Raw genomic sequence first — 15,116 nt, 5'->3', positions numbered from 1 at the left:
ATGTTGTTATGCAGGTAAACCTGTAATTAACATGTCTAACCACCAGAGGGCTTATCCCCTGGAGTCCCAAGGGATCCCACAATCCCTTGGGAGCACCTGTATATAAGGAGGTCTCACAGACTGGAGAGGCACTCGGAGATCTGTAATAAAGGACTACGGTCACAACTACTTGAGCTTGCAGTATCTAGTCTGACTCTTTATCCAAGACATAACAACTAATATCTTAAAGGGGAATATTGTCATGTATGTATGCTTGGCTTTACTAGCCACCAGGTGGCGCCACTGTTGGAGGTCATTGGGCTGTGTGCACGTGTGTGCGGCCCAGGTATAAAAGGCCAGCCATCTTGTAATGTAATCACTTTGGACCCTAATAAAGTAGAGCCAGGTTTGTACCTGTTCGGAGTTTACAGTATTCAGTCTATTGAGTTATTGCATACACAACTCTATGGATATCAAATGAAAACATGGCCGTGATGCCATCCACAGCCAAATAGCCTGGCATGGTGCCGGAGGACGACTGGTGCTGGTGGAGCTGTGCCCCAGCCTGAATACCAGCCTTTAAGAAAGAAGAGGAAGAAAGGGAAAGTCACAATGCAAGAAAGAAAAAAAATCTTCAATGATTGCAATATGTTTAATTCATTCATTTTCTTAGTTATGTGATTACACTGAAACTTAGTTCGCACTTCAACAATGCTTGATGTCATGAGAGTGGCTTAGTTTCGAGAGAATGTAACTTCCCTTACATTCTAATGGAATGATAATCCATCTGTTCAATAATGCTGACCAAGCCAAACTATAACGTCATATTTCCCCCAATTTTAATTATACTAAGGATCACTTTGCTATGATGACATCTTAGATCCAACTTATTAAAACCATGTAAGTTACATGCTTTGTCATTTATGCATTTTCTTTCATCATGCGCTGAAATATGCTGTTATACTGGGGGAGAGAACACAATGAACCATTTGATCCCATTTTTTTCCCTTACAGATTACCTTTCAGCCTCAATGCAGCATACAAGGTACAAAGAACTTAGAATTACAATTTTTCAGTTTATACAGACAAGTTTTGTAATAATGGTTTAGTAAAAGGGCAAATTGCATATGACGTACTATATAATAATAAAATCACAATGTGTAAGTGATTCTTTTGGCATGGGACCCAGCGCCTGCATGGCCAGCTTTGATATGAATGCAAATGCAATCAGCAAACCAACAAAAGGTTCTTCTGATTCACCACTATTTTCTGCAAGATACTTTCATCTTGTTTCTATTTGTAGATAAAGGCTGGTGCTGAGTCAACATGAGCTAACCGTGTAGGTGAAGAGCCTGTCAGTGATGAATAACAATGGGGAAGTGACATCACCTTATATATAAAATTAGATCTCTGTAGACTTCACACGTCTAAGTCCCAGAACTTGCAAACAAAATATCCAGCCAGGGTTCCTACTCCTGACCACAATCCAATGGAAAGGGATTACGGCCGAGATGATCTGTTCTCATCCAACACCTGCACAACTCTTTTAGAGGAGACAAAATAAAACATTTAAATCAAGTGCCCCCCAATCTGGGGGCCACTCCAAACATTTTCCAAGGCCCTTTTTTTTTTTGTTTTTTTGTATTTTTGTAATTTTCTTTTGCACTAAAACCATAATTTACAAGTGCCCCCTGTAAAAGGGGAGGGGGACACTAAAAATTTGGCAATTAAAACAAATTTAAAACATATAAAATCAAATTAAAATTTGGTTGCCGGGGGTGACGATGCACTCCAGTCCCTCCGGCGCCCACCTCTCGTGGAAGGCCGCGAGCGTACCGGTGGACACCGCGTGCTCCATCTCTAAGGACACCATGGCCCGGATGTGAGCACGGAAGAGAGGCAGGCAGTCGGGCTGAACGACCCCCTCGACCGCCCGCTGCCTGGACCGGCTGATGGCCCCCTTGGCCGTGCTCAGGAGCAGTCCTACAAGGAGGCCCCAACACCTGCACATGTATCTTGCAGTAGCAGTGACTGATGGTAATTAGGAACAGGGACAATTGGTTGATTTTAACCCTCCCTAACCCAAGGGTGCTGAGGCCACTTGTGACATACCTCCAACCCAGCTGAGACCAGTTAACTCAGTATGGACCATCATTCAAGCCAAAAGCTTCTTAACTATCTTATTTTCTGGAAAGGTGACATAAAGTAATGAATGGTAAAGACAAAGTTGAAGCAAGCAAGCTGTTTAAAATGAGGACACACGGACAAATTTCACAAGTCTCGGCAAGGTTAAGGATTAGCAAAAGCTTTTTCCCCTCATACAATAGTGGACATGTGGAGCAGACTCCTGAAGAAGGTACCAGGGAAATTGATTGAGAGTTGTAAAAGATAATTGGATCAACATCTGTTGCGAAGGGTTAGATATAAGACGAGGGTTAGGTATTAATAGCACTGCTTGATTTCTTTTCAGGGACGGTACGAGAAGAAACTAAAGCCCCAATTTTCGAAGGCTCCATCCATGGTATAGAGCCTTGCTTGAGGCAGGCCTTGTTCAGTAATTCCAAACAAGCAATTAGCTCTTGTTACATTTTGTTCCATGGATTAATCGGCTTTGCTCAGTGGTCCGCTATTTTTGTATTTTTGTATTTTACTAATACAATAGTTTGCTTCATTATTATTATTTTCTGTTGGCTTTGCAATCTCATTACATAAAGAATAGGGTATTCCTTTAGGGGTCTTGAGTGCGCTGAATAATTGAAGCAAGGAAAAGTATTTTATGAGGGGCCAACAGATGCAGGTGCAGCAATGCCAGAACCACAACCAATACTACCCTGCGTTTATATACCCCTTCATTCACACTGCATTACATCAGAGGAGATCTGTCTTCACCAACTCGTCTTTGCAAGACAGGCTACGGCAGAGTTGTATTATCTACTACAAGATAACAGCGTGGCGGCCCCGACCTGTGAGAAACCATCAGCAGCAGGTCGGAGCCATAAAAGGAGCAGCCAGCGGCGACCCCTAGACAGCGTGACAGCATGCCACTACAAGGTACAGCACAAGCTAGTGCAGGAGGGCATTGGCAGCAAACAGTGATGTCAGCAAGGTGATTGGAGCGTGGGCAGTTGCAACTGGAGCGGCAAGATCGGGGCGAAGAATCTGTGAGAGACTGTGGAGGGATGTGATTGGGGCCCAGGGGAGGTGTGAGTTCGGGGCCAGGGGCCCGGGGCAGCACGGGCCAGACCACACGGCGATATGCGTGAGCACTAGGTCCGTGCAGCAGAGCAGGTCTCCAGTTGTCTTGGGTAATCCTTGCCACTGGACCAAGACCTAGCTCTGTCAAGCCCATGTGATGGCTGGTGTGCAACGGCCACCACACGGTAAAAAAATCCACGCACAGGCATCTTCCGCCCTTGAGGATGTAGATCGGGTTCTTTCGAAACACCTGTGAACTTTTTTGGCATGGAAGCTGTCATGTATCTCACACTACTCTATATAACTGTATCTTACCATGCTATACATGACTGTAACTAGATATGACCTGTAACCACAAGCATGCTTTACCACCAGGGGTGCACTTGCAGGAGACACTGCATACCTGTTCCACACAGGTATATAAAGGCAGGTCTCAGGCAAGTGTGGGACTCGAGAGCTGTGAAATAAAGGTGCAGGTCGAGAGTGCCTCATGTAAGCTTGTACTTCAAGGTCAGGACTTTACAGTGGCAACGAGTTACGGGATCACAGAATCCACAGAATGGCTACCAACACCACAGATGAGAAATACAATGCTGGAGACAATTGGGAGGACTTTATAGAATGGCTCCAGCAAAGCTTTGTAACCAAAGACTGGTTGGACGATGATAAGGCAGACAAGAGAAGAGCCCATCTCTTGATCAGCTGTGGCTCGAAAACATACGCCTTAATGAAGGACCAGCTGGCACCCGAGAAACCAGCAAACAAGTCGTTTGAGGAGTTGAGCACACTGATGAGAGACCACCTGAAGCCAGCAAGCAGCCTACACATGGCCAGACACAGGTTCTACAACTACAGACGCTGTGTGGGCCAGAGCATACCCAACTTTGTGGCGGAACTTCGGAGGCTGGCTAGTTTATGTGAGTTCTCCGATGAACTAAGGAAAGAAGTATGAGAGACTTTTTTATTGAAGGAATAGGCCACGCAGGCATATTCCGATAGCTTATAGAGACCAAGAACTTGACCCTAGAGGCAGCAGCACTGGTTGCACAGACATTCTTGGCAGGAGAAGAAGAAACTAGATTGATCTATACTGCGGGTACGACAACTAACGAAACATCGGAACAAGGGGTTGACAGCGTGAAACAAGCTGCTACCCCCACACACAGACAAAGGCAGGAGAGCAGGCCTTCAACAGCAGACAGTGGCACCAGAAGCCATCAAGGGCCACATGAACGGCCGTTCACACCTCATCAACCCACAGTACGAGCAATCAACTACAGACTGACAGAAGCTCAACAGGGATCAGCCAGACGCAGCTCAGCCTTCAGAAACAATGGAAGCGGTCTGTGCTGGAGATGTGAGGGAAGGCACTCAACAAGGGGGTGTCGATTTCAGCATGCTGTTTGCAGAAACTGCAACTATACAGGGCATCTGGCTCGCATGTGCAGAAAAACAATAGCTCGGCTGGTATATGAATTGGAAGGGTCGGAAAGCGGACCAGAAGACGGTGGGGACAGTGCCCGGGACGCCAAGGTACAGTGGGTCAACATGATCAATGTCCACTGTTCTTACAACAAGATGCCTCCAATAGTGATGAGGGTCCTACTCAACGGGATACCAGTCAACATGGAACGGGACACGGGAGCTAGTCAATCTCTCATGAGCGTCCAACAATTTGAATAACTGTGGCCACACAAAAGCAACAGACCAAAACTCACAAGGATCGACATCAAATTAAGGATCTAAACCAAAGAAATCGTCCCAGTCCTTGGCAGCGCCATGCTCTCAGTCACACACAAAGGGACAGTGAACCGACTTCCCCTGTGGATTGTCCCCGGAGATCTCCCAACACTGTTGGGGAGAAGCTGGCTGGCAAAATCAAATTGGAAATGGGATGATGATCATGCCATGTCGTCAGAGGAACGGATCTCTTGCTCGATAGTTCTAAGTCATTTTGAACATCTCTTTCAGCCAGGTGTGGGCGCCTTCAAAGGGGCTAAAGTTAAAATCTACATCACACAGGATGCCAGACCGGTCCATCACAAGGCTAGAGCTGTGCCTTATGTGATGCGGGAAAAGATTGACTACGAACTGGACTGGCTTCTGCGGGAAGGCATTATCTCACCCATGGAATTTAGCGACTGGGCAAGCCCCATCATCCCTGTCATGAAGCCTGATGGATCCGTACGAATCTGTGGGGATTACAAGTCTACCATAAACAGAGTCTCCCTACAGGACCAATACCCGCTGCCCAAAGCAGAGGACCTATTTGCCACGTTGACTGCAGGAAAACTTTTCTCGAAACTAGATGTCACATCTGCATATATGGAGTAAGAACTGACCGAAGAGTCTAAGCTACTCACCACCATCAACACACATCGAGGCCTTTTTATGTACAATCGATGCCCATTCGGCATCAGGTCGGCAGCTGCTATATTCCAGTGCAACATGGAGAGTCTGCTCAAGTCCATCCCGGGGACGGTGGTGTTTCAAGGTGACACACTCATCACGGGCAGGGACACCGACTCCCATCTCCGCAATTTGGAGGAAGTACTAAGTCGATTGGATCGGGTAGGCCTAAGAGTTAAGAAATCCAAGTATCTGTTTCTCGCGCCCGAGGTTGAATTTTTGGGCAGAAGGATTGCCGCTGATGGAATCCGCCCAACAGAATCCAAAACCGAAGCAATTCGTCTGGCACCCAGGTCCCGGAATGTCTCGGAACTGCGCGCCTTTCTCGGGCTTCTCAATTACTTTGGGAACTTCATGCAGAACTTGAGCACGCTGCTGGAGTCTCTCCACGTGCTAGTCAAAGGGGTGCGATTGGTTTTGGGGGGACGCCCAAGAACATGCCTTCAATAAGGCACGCAACCGTCTATGTTCCAACAGTGTTTTAGCCTTTTTTGACCCAGGTAAAAAGGTAGTTCTTATATGTGATGCGTCAGCGTACGGGGTCAGGTGCGTTTTGTAGCATGTCAATGATTCGGGTAAATTACAACCCATTGCTTATGCCTCCAGGTCACTTTCGCGGGCGGAGCGCGGGTACGGTATGGTTGAGAAGGAGGCGCTCGCGTGCATGTACGGTGTCAAAAAGATGCACCAATATCTTTTCGGGGCCAAGTTCGCATTAGAATCTGACCACAAACCCCTCACGTCCCTGCTATCCGAGTGCAAAGCAATAAACGCCAACGCCTCGGCACGCATTCAGCGGTGGGCACTCATGCTGGCGTCTTCCGGCACAGACCAGGCACAGACAACTGTGCCGACGCGCTTAGCAGGTTACCCCTGGCAACCACGGAAGGGTCCAACGAACAGGACTGTGAGATGGTCATGGCAATCAATGCCTTTGAATCCACAGGTTCACCCATGACGGCTCGCCAAATCAGAGCCTGGACGACCAGCGACCCCATGTTATTCTTAGTCAAAAGATGTGTTTTAGCTGGTGATTGGGCAGAGGCTGGTGATGCCTGCCCCGAGGAGATCTAACCTTTCCATAGTCGCATGCATGAACTATCACTACAGGCAGACTGCCTGATGTGGGACAGTCAAGTAGTTATGCCCTTGCGAAGCAGAGAGGTGTTTGTCCGGGAGCTCCACTGCGAGCACCCGGGGATCGTCCTTATGAAGGCCATAGCCAGATCCCACGTCTGGTGGCCTGGCATTGACGCGGACTTGTAAGCTCTGCATCCGGTGGTGCACCATTTGTGCCCAACTCAGTAATGCCCCCTGGGAGGCCCCCCTAAGCCCCTGGCCCTGGCCCACCAAACCGTGGTCACGAGTGCATGTAGACTATGCGGGACCATTCATGGTCAAAATGTTCCTCGTAGTCGTTGATGCATTTTCAAAGTGGACCGAGTGCACCATTTTAAACTCGAGCACCACCTCCACCACTGTGGAACGCCTTAGAACCATGTTTGCAACGCACGGAATTCCTGACATATTGGTCAGTGATAATGGTCCGTGCTTCACCAGCGCAGAATTCCAAGATTTTATAGTTGACCACGGCATAAATCACGTTAAGACGGCACCGTTCAAGCCGGCCTCCAATGGCCAGGCGGAGCGAGCAGTGCAAATCGTTAAACAAGGCATGCTAAAAATCCAAGGTCCCACGCTGTAGAGCCGCCTGTCGTGACTGCTGCTGGCATACAGATCTCGTCCACATTCGTTGACTGGGGTTTCCCCCCGTGCAACTATAGATGAAACGGACCTTAAAGACTAGGCTCTCTTTAATCCACCCAGACATGCATGAAATTGTTGAGGCAAAGCGCCAGAAGCTAACTGAGTACCATGACCGAAATTCGAGGGGGAGGTGGAATGAGATAGGGGACTAAGCGTTTGTGCTAATCTATGGCAGGGGTCCCAAATGGCTCGCGGGGACAATAACAGGCAAGGAAGGAAACAGGCTACTGGTTGTACAAATGGACAATGGCCAAACCTGCCGGAGGCATGTAGACCAAGTAAAAAGTAGATTCACCAACAACACTGCAGAACCAGAGGCAGACTACAATGTGGAACTCACACCACACCTGGTGGACAGACCGAGGGAACAACCTGAGGAAAGGGCAGTCTCAACAGACAGCCCAGGCGAGATACCAGTAATCATACTGAATGAAACAGACAGCCCAGGCGAGATACCAGCAATCACACCGAAAAAAAAACAGGCACCAAGGTAAACAACTGAACCACAACTAAGACGCTCCACGCGAGAGCGTAGACCACCTGAGAGACTGAATCTATAAAGACAATAAGATCTTGGGGGAGGGTGATGTCATGCATCTCACACTACTGTATATAACTGTATCTTACCATGCTATACATGACTGTAATTAGATATGACCTGTAACCACAAGTATGCTTTACCACCAGGGGTGCACTTGCAGGAGACACTGCATACCTGTTCCACACAGGTATATAAAGGCAGGTCTCAGGCAAGTGTGGCACTCGAGAGCTGTGAGATAAAGGTGCAGGTCGAGAGTGACCTTGACTTCAGAGTGTGCCTCGTGTAAGTCTGTACTGCAGTGTCAGGACTTTACAGAAGCAAGTCATCCTCATTTCGAGGGACTGCCTATGATGATGATGACTGCAAGATGACCTGCAAAAGACATCTGGAACACGGATAGCTCATACCTTAGAAGTGAAGGTTACCAATAAAAAGGAAGCCTTAATGCTATTGAATCCTTCCAAGCTATTCGAGGGACATCAGTCTGCCATCATCATCATAAGCAGTCCCTCGGAATTGAGGAAGACTTGCTTCCACTCTTAATATGTCTTATGTGGCTGTACAGTCCACTATGAGCACCTCAGTCTCTGTCACAGGTGGAACAGATAGTCATTGAGGGAAGGGATGGGTGGAACTGGTTTGCTGCACGCTCTTTCCGCAGGCCGCGCTTGATTCCTGCATGTTCTCGGCGACGAGATTCAAGGTGCTCAGCGCCCTTCCGGATGCACTTCATCTACCTAGGACGGTCTTTGGCCAGGGACTCCCAGGTGTCAGTGGAGATGTTGCACTTTATCAGGAAGGGTGTCTTTGTAATGTTTCCGCTGCCCATCTTTGGCTCGTTTGCCGTGAAGGAGTTCCGAGTAGAGTGCTTGATTTGGGAGTCTCATGTCTGGCATGCAAACTTTGTGGCCTGCCCAGCGGAGCTGATCAAGTGTGGTCAGTCCTTCAACGCTGGTGTGTCTGTCCTCCCAGGGGATTCGTAGGATCTTGCGGAGACATTGTTGGTGGTATTTCTCCAGCAACTTGAGGTGTCTACTCTACATGGTCCATGTTTCTGAGCCATACAGGAGGGCGGGTATTACTACAGCCCTGTAGACCATGAGCTTGGTGGCAGTTTTGAGGGCCTGGTCTTCAAACACTCTTTTCCTCGGGCGACCGAAGGCTGCGCTGGCGCACTGGAGGCGGTGTTGGATCTCGTCATCAATGCCTGCTCTTGTTGCTAGGAGGCTCCCGAGATAAGGGAAGTGGTCCACATTGTCCAGGGACGCACCATGGATCTTGATGCCTGGGGGGAATGCTGTGCGGCGAGGACAGGCTGGTGGAGGACCTTTGTCTTACAGATGTATAGCATAAGGCCCATGCTTTCGTACGCCTCAGTAAATACGTCGACTATGTCCTGGAGTTCAGCCTCTGTATGTGCGCAGACGCAGATATCGGCCGCGTACTGTAGCTCAATGACAGAGGTTGGGGTGATCTTGGACCTGGCCTGGAGACGGCGAAGGTTGAACAGGTTCCCACTGGTTCTGTGGTTTTGTTCCACTCCAGCGGGGAGCTTGTCAACTGTAAGGTGGAGCATGGCAACGAGGAAGATTGAGAAGAGGGTTGGAGCGATGACACAGCCCTGCTTGACCCTGGTCCAGACTTGGATTGGGTCTGTGATGTTGGTAAGGATCACAGCCTGCATGTCGTCGTGGAGCAGGCAGAGGATGGTTAAGTACTTTTGGGGGCATCCGAAACGGAGGAGGTCGCTCCATAGACCCTCGTGGTTGACAGTGTCAAAGGCCTTTGTAAGGTCGAAGAAGGCCATGTATAAGGGCTGGCGCTGTTCCCTGCATTTTTCCTGTAGCTGTCGCGCTGCAAAGGTCATGTCCGTTGTACCCCGGAGGGGATGAAATCCGCACTGCAACTCCTTACTGAAAGGATCAGTCTGCAGTGTATCTAGCAAGTAACAAACACTGTGTAAGGGGGCAACATCGTCATCACTTTCGCTGTGGAAAGGAGGCATCTGCTGAACAGGGCACAGAGCTTTCCCCAAGTGATAGTGTTCCATCGGATACAAAGTGTCGAAGATGTGAGCGTTAGGGCTCCTCACATCAAACCCATGGCCTACATGAACAAAAAGGCTCTGTAATTAATTATTGTAACCGTGTTATCTGGCCACAGAAACATCATCATGTGTGCTAATACTCATAGTCCAGGAAGCAGCCATGATGCCTTCATTATGCAGCAGGTAATAATATCCACATTATTTGAAGGGGCAGAAACACGGCAAGCACCAATCTTTCTCAATTTTCCTCTCCTCAACCAAGTGCATTATAGGCTAAAGTCTCTCGGTAAGCTCTTCATGCACCAGTCGCCTCTTCAAAATGGAGGAAGGGAGTCCTTTTGGAACGTTAGGCATGTCCTGCTCCCTGAGCGACTGACACGAGCGAGCCTGCATCGTGAGCCTGCTCAAGTCCACGTTGCCTGATTTTAAGAAAAATCAGGGGAAGTTTTCCTTACTGAAAGGATCAATAGTTTGTGGTAATGTTGGAGGGAAGGAGGGGAAATCCATGATAGAATACGTGGGTTTCATACGGAAACAGCTTAATCGGCCAGATTGCTTTTTCTTGCTCTGGACTTTTAAATATTTTTATGTATAGCTCAATACATTACAGATTTCATGGGGCTATTTAACGACCACATTATGACCATAACCAAGACCAAATATTAACCAATTAAATGGTCATTCATCTAATTGCTGCTTCTGGCACATTAGTGCCTTTACAGCCATGATTGTTACCTCTGGGCTAGTGCTGTAAATAGGAAAATTCAGAGAACCGTAACTGCTTATAAACTCCTACGGTCAATTAAAGTGCAATTAAAACTACATAAAATTTCTAGTTCCAAGTCAGGAGAATGTATAATTACTGATACTGAGAATTGTACATTCTACCCATTTGCTGCCTACTTTCCATATGAAAATTGATGAAGGTAATGTCCATTGCAAATATAATAGTTATTACTTGCACACATGTGCACTGCAGACATCCTAAAATAGAAAATGTCTCCGTGGGGTGATTTGGAGCTATCCTGTAGCATGAAACCTTCTAGGGAAAGAGCTACCCTCATTCTGTGCACCAGATAGCATAATTCTGAGGCAGATTATCTTGTGAAGCACAAGTGACAAAGACAGATTTTCTCTGACATGTCCAGATACAAGTCGTGGGGTTGTGATGAGTGTTGCCAAAACACCTCAGGGCATCATTGTACCTCTCGCAAATTCCTCTTCCTTGTCTCAATTAGACAACATGTTTGGATCCCCTAAAGGAATACCAATCCTTACCTCTTTGAATGGTGCAATTTGATCACCTGCAGCAACCAAAAATAATTAAGAAAAATATAAGCGGGGAGAAAGAAACATCAAGAATCCATTAATGGAGGACTAACCAGTAAAGCCAAGTAATGCAGGGAGCAACATGCAACAAGAAAGAACATAAGAACATAAGAACATAAGAACATAAGAAATAGAAACAAGAGTAGGCCATTTGCTCCTCGAGCCTGCTCTGCCATTTAATCAGATCATGGCTGATCTGATCATGGACTCAATTCCACTTCCCTGCCCGCTCCCCATAACCCTTTATTCCCTTATCTCTCAAAAATCTGTCTATCTCCGCCTTAAATATATTGAATGACCCAGCCTCCACAGCTCTCTGGGGCAGAGAATTCCATGGATTTACAACCCTCTGAGAGAAGAAATTCCTTCTCATCTCAGTTTTAAATGGGCGGCCCTTTATTCTAAGACTATGTTCCCTAGTTTTAGTTTCCCCTATAGGTGGAAATATCCTCTCTGCATCTACCTTGCCGAGCCCCCTCATTATCTTATATGTTTCAATAAGGTCACCTCTCATTCATCTGAACTCCAATATAGGCCCAACCTACTCAACCTATCTTCATAAGTCAACTCCCTCATCTCTGGAATCAACCGAGTGAACCTTCTCTGAACAGCCTCCAATGCAAGTATATCCTTCCTTAAATACGAAGACCAAAACTGTACGCAGTACACTTGGTGTGGCCTCACCAATAAACTGAACAGTTGTAGCAGGACTTCTCTGCTTTTATACTCTATCCCCCTTTCAATAAGGGCCAACATTTCATTTGCCTTTCTGATTACTTGCTGCATATTAACTTATTGTGTTTCATGCACAAGGACCCCCAGGTACCTCTGTACTGCAGCACTTTGTACTTTTTCTCGATTTAAATTATAATTTGTCCTTCTATTTTTTCTGCCCAAGTGGATAACCTCACATTTTCCCACGTTATACTCCATCTGCCAAATTTTTGCCCACTTACTTAGCCTGTCTATATCCCTTTGCAGATTTTTTGTGTCCTCCTCACAATTTACTTTCCCACCCATCTTTGTATCATCAGCAAACTTGGTTACATTACACTCAACCCCTTCATCCAGGTCATTAACATAGATTGTAAATAGTTGAGGCCCGAGCACCCATCCCACTATTGCCAACTGGAAAATGACCCATTTATCCAGACTCTCTGTTTTGTGTTAGTTAGCCAATCCTCTATCCATGCTAATATATTACCCCTAACCCCGTGAGCTTTTATCTTGTGCAGCAATCTTTTATGTGGCACCTTAACGAATGCCTTCTGGCAATCCAAATACACCACATCCACTGGTTCTCCCTTATCACCCTACTAGTTACATCCTCAAAGAATCCAGCAAAGTTGTGAAAATATGATTTCCCTTTCATAAAACCATGCTGACTCTGCTTGATTGAATTATGCTTTTCCAAATGTCCTGCTATGGCTTTCTTAATAATAGATTCCAGTATTTTCCCAACGACAGATGTGAGGTTAACTGGTCTATAGTTTCCTGCTTTCTGTCTACCTCCTTTTTTAACTAGGGGCATTACATTTGTGGTTTTCCAATCTGATGGGGACATTCCCAGAATCCAGGAAATTTTGGTAGATTACAACCAATGCATTCACTATCTCTGCAGCCACTTCTTTTCAGACCCTAGAATGCAAGCCATCAGGTCCAGGGGACTTCTCTGCCTTTAGTCCCATTATTTTACCGAGTACTACTTCTTCAGTGATAGTGATTGTATTAAGTTCCTCCCTCCCTATAGCCCCTTGATTATCCACTATTGGGATGTTTTTAATGTCTTCTACTGTGAAGAAATAGAATGTGGTAAGTTTTTCTTTAACCAGAATCAAAAACATATCTTCTGATTTCATGAAAGCTACTTGCACTGACCAGGACCTAGGTGTTCCATAGGCCTAATTTTTAAATGGTTTGGCATGAGGGCTTAATTCGCTCATTTACATGCATCCACCTGCCAGTCCCACGGCATCTATAAACTGCCCCAAAATGTTGGACAATTGGGCTTGCAGTGAATTGATACACAACGTTATGCTTTGTGCTTAGAAGATACAATTTTACAACCCACATTCACTGCATGCAACATCCTGGTAATTCACAGATCCTCTTAAAATCAGGGCTTATAAGTGACAATTAAAAAAAAACAGCATTGTAGATAACAAGTGATGAAGACAGTAAAAATCTGATCTTGACAGCTTAAAGCTTAAATTATCAGAAAGGATGGAGTGTAACAAACAACTTATTGTATAAAGAAACATTTTAGAACAATAATATATAGCTCATCACCACTAATCACATCAATAAATGTTTATCTGAACAGCTTACCATTTCTTGTAATGGCTGTTATACTACTTAGTAATGTGTCATTTTGCAATAAATAGAATTTAATGTTCCATGATTATTTGTGAACAGTGCTACCATTTACATCACTATATAAATAACACTGTCTGTAGCATTGAAAGACAGTGTGTTCCTTTGTGTGTAACTTTGCAAAAAAAGCTTTTTAAAAGACATGGCAAGAAGCAACATCAAAAAAATGAATTATGCACGTTCTTTCATGGTGGCATTCCACCCCTTCCCCTTCCCCTTCCCCTTCCCAGTGGGGCTGTGTTTGCACCTAGCAAATGGAATGAGGTTCCATACTGGAATGTGTTTCTAATACTCTTTACATTAATGTTCCAGCAGTATGTGCCATCTTCTTTTTGCTGTGTTGAATCTGCCCATTTTATGTTGTGGGGCAAATTTGGCAGCACAACATAAACAGGAAACTGATAGTAGGAAAGGTCCATAAAGACCAGCACCGGCAAAAACCAATAATAGCCAAACCCCAAAACTGGTAACAGAATCCCAAAATACTGGTGGCGTGGGCTGTTCATATTTGTATTGGAGGCAGTTTAGATTCTAGGAGAGATGTGTTTATATTGCAGGGTTTCTTCCGATGATGCCCTTAACATCTAAGGTGTTGGATTCTAGAAGCAATTACTTCTTCTGCAGTTTTCACCTTTACCTCGAAGTTGTTGACACTTGATCAGAAATACTTCAATGAGTGCAGCCAGCCCTTCTGTACCTTGTCCAAACAAACATTGTTCATGCCATTGGCCACTATTGCTGAAGTCATTTTTAGAACCTGAACTGTTGCCCTGGCTGTGATCAGCTAACTCAGTACAGATCAATGTGGAACCTGGGATCTTCCTGATCTGTATGGCTTAAAACCATACTGGATAGTGTGATTATAGTCTCCTTATCTGTGAAAGGACATACATGCCTTAGAGGCGGTGCAATGAAGATTCACTAGATTGACCCTGGGATGAGAGGATTGTTCTATGAGGAGAGATTGAGTAGACTGGGACTATACTCTTTGGAGTTTAGAAGAATGAGAGATGATCTCATTGAAACGTATAAGATTCTGAGGGGGATTGACTGGGTAGATGCTAAGAGGTTATTTCCCCTGGCCAGAAAGTCTAGAACTAGGAAGTTTAGTCCCAGGATAAGAGATCGGCCATTTAAAACTGAGATAATAGGAATTTCTTCACTCAGAGGGTTGTGAATCTTTGGAATTCTCTACCCGAAAGGGCTGTGGATGCTGAGCTGTGAGTATATTCAAGACTGAGATAGATAGATTTTTGGACTCTAGGGGAATCAAGGGATAAGGGAATAGTGCGGAAAAGTCGAGTCGAGGTTGAAAATCAGCCATAATCTTATTGAATGGCAGAGCAGGCTCGAAGGGCCGTATGGTCTACTCTGGCTCCTAATTCTTATATTCTTATGTTATTATTTATCCATTAAACCATTGCAGATATACATTCCAATGAAATTATGTCCATAAACTAATTCCAAACATGAAAC

Source organism: Pristiophorus japonicus, chromosome 7 (assembly GCF_044704955.1).
Source record: "Pristiophorus japonicus isolate sPriJap1 chromosome 7, sPriJap1.hap1, whole genome shotgun sequence".
Taxonomy (NCBI): Eukaryota; Metazoa; Chordata; class Chondrichthyes; family Pristiophoridae; genus Pristiophorus; species Pristiophorus japonicus.
The sequence above is the reverse complement of the archived record's forward strand: the minus strand, read 5'-3'. Positions refer to the sequence as shown.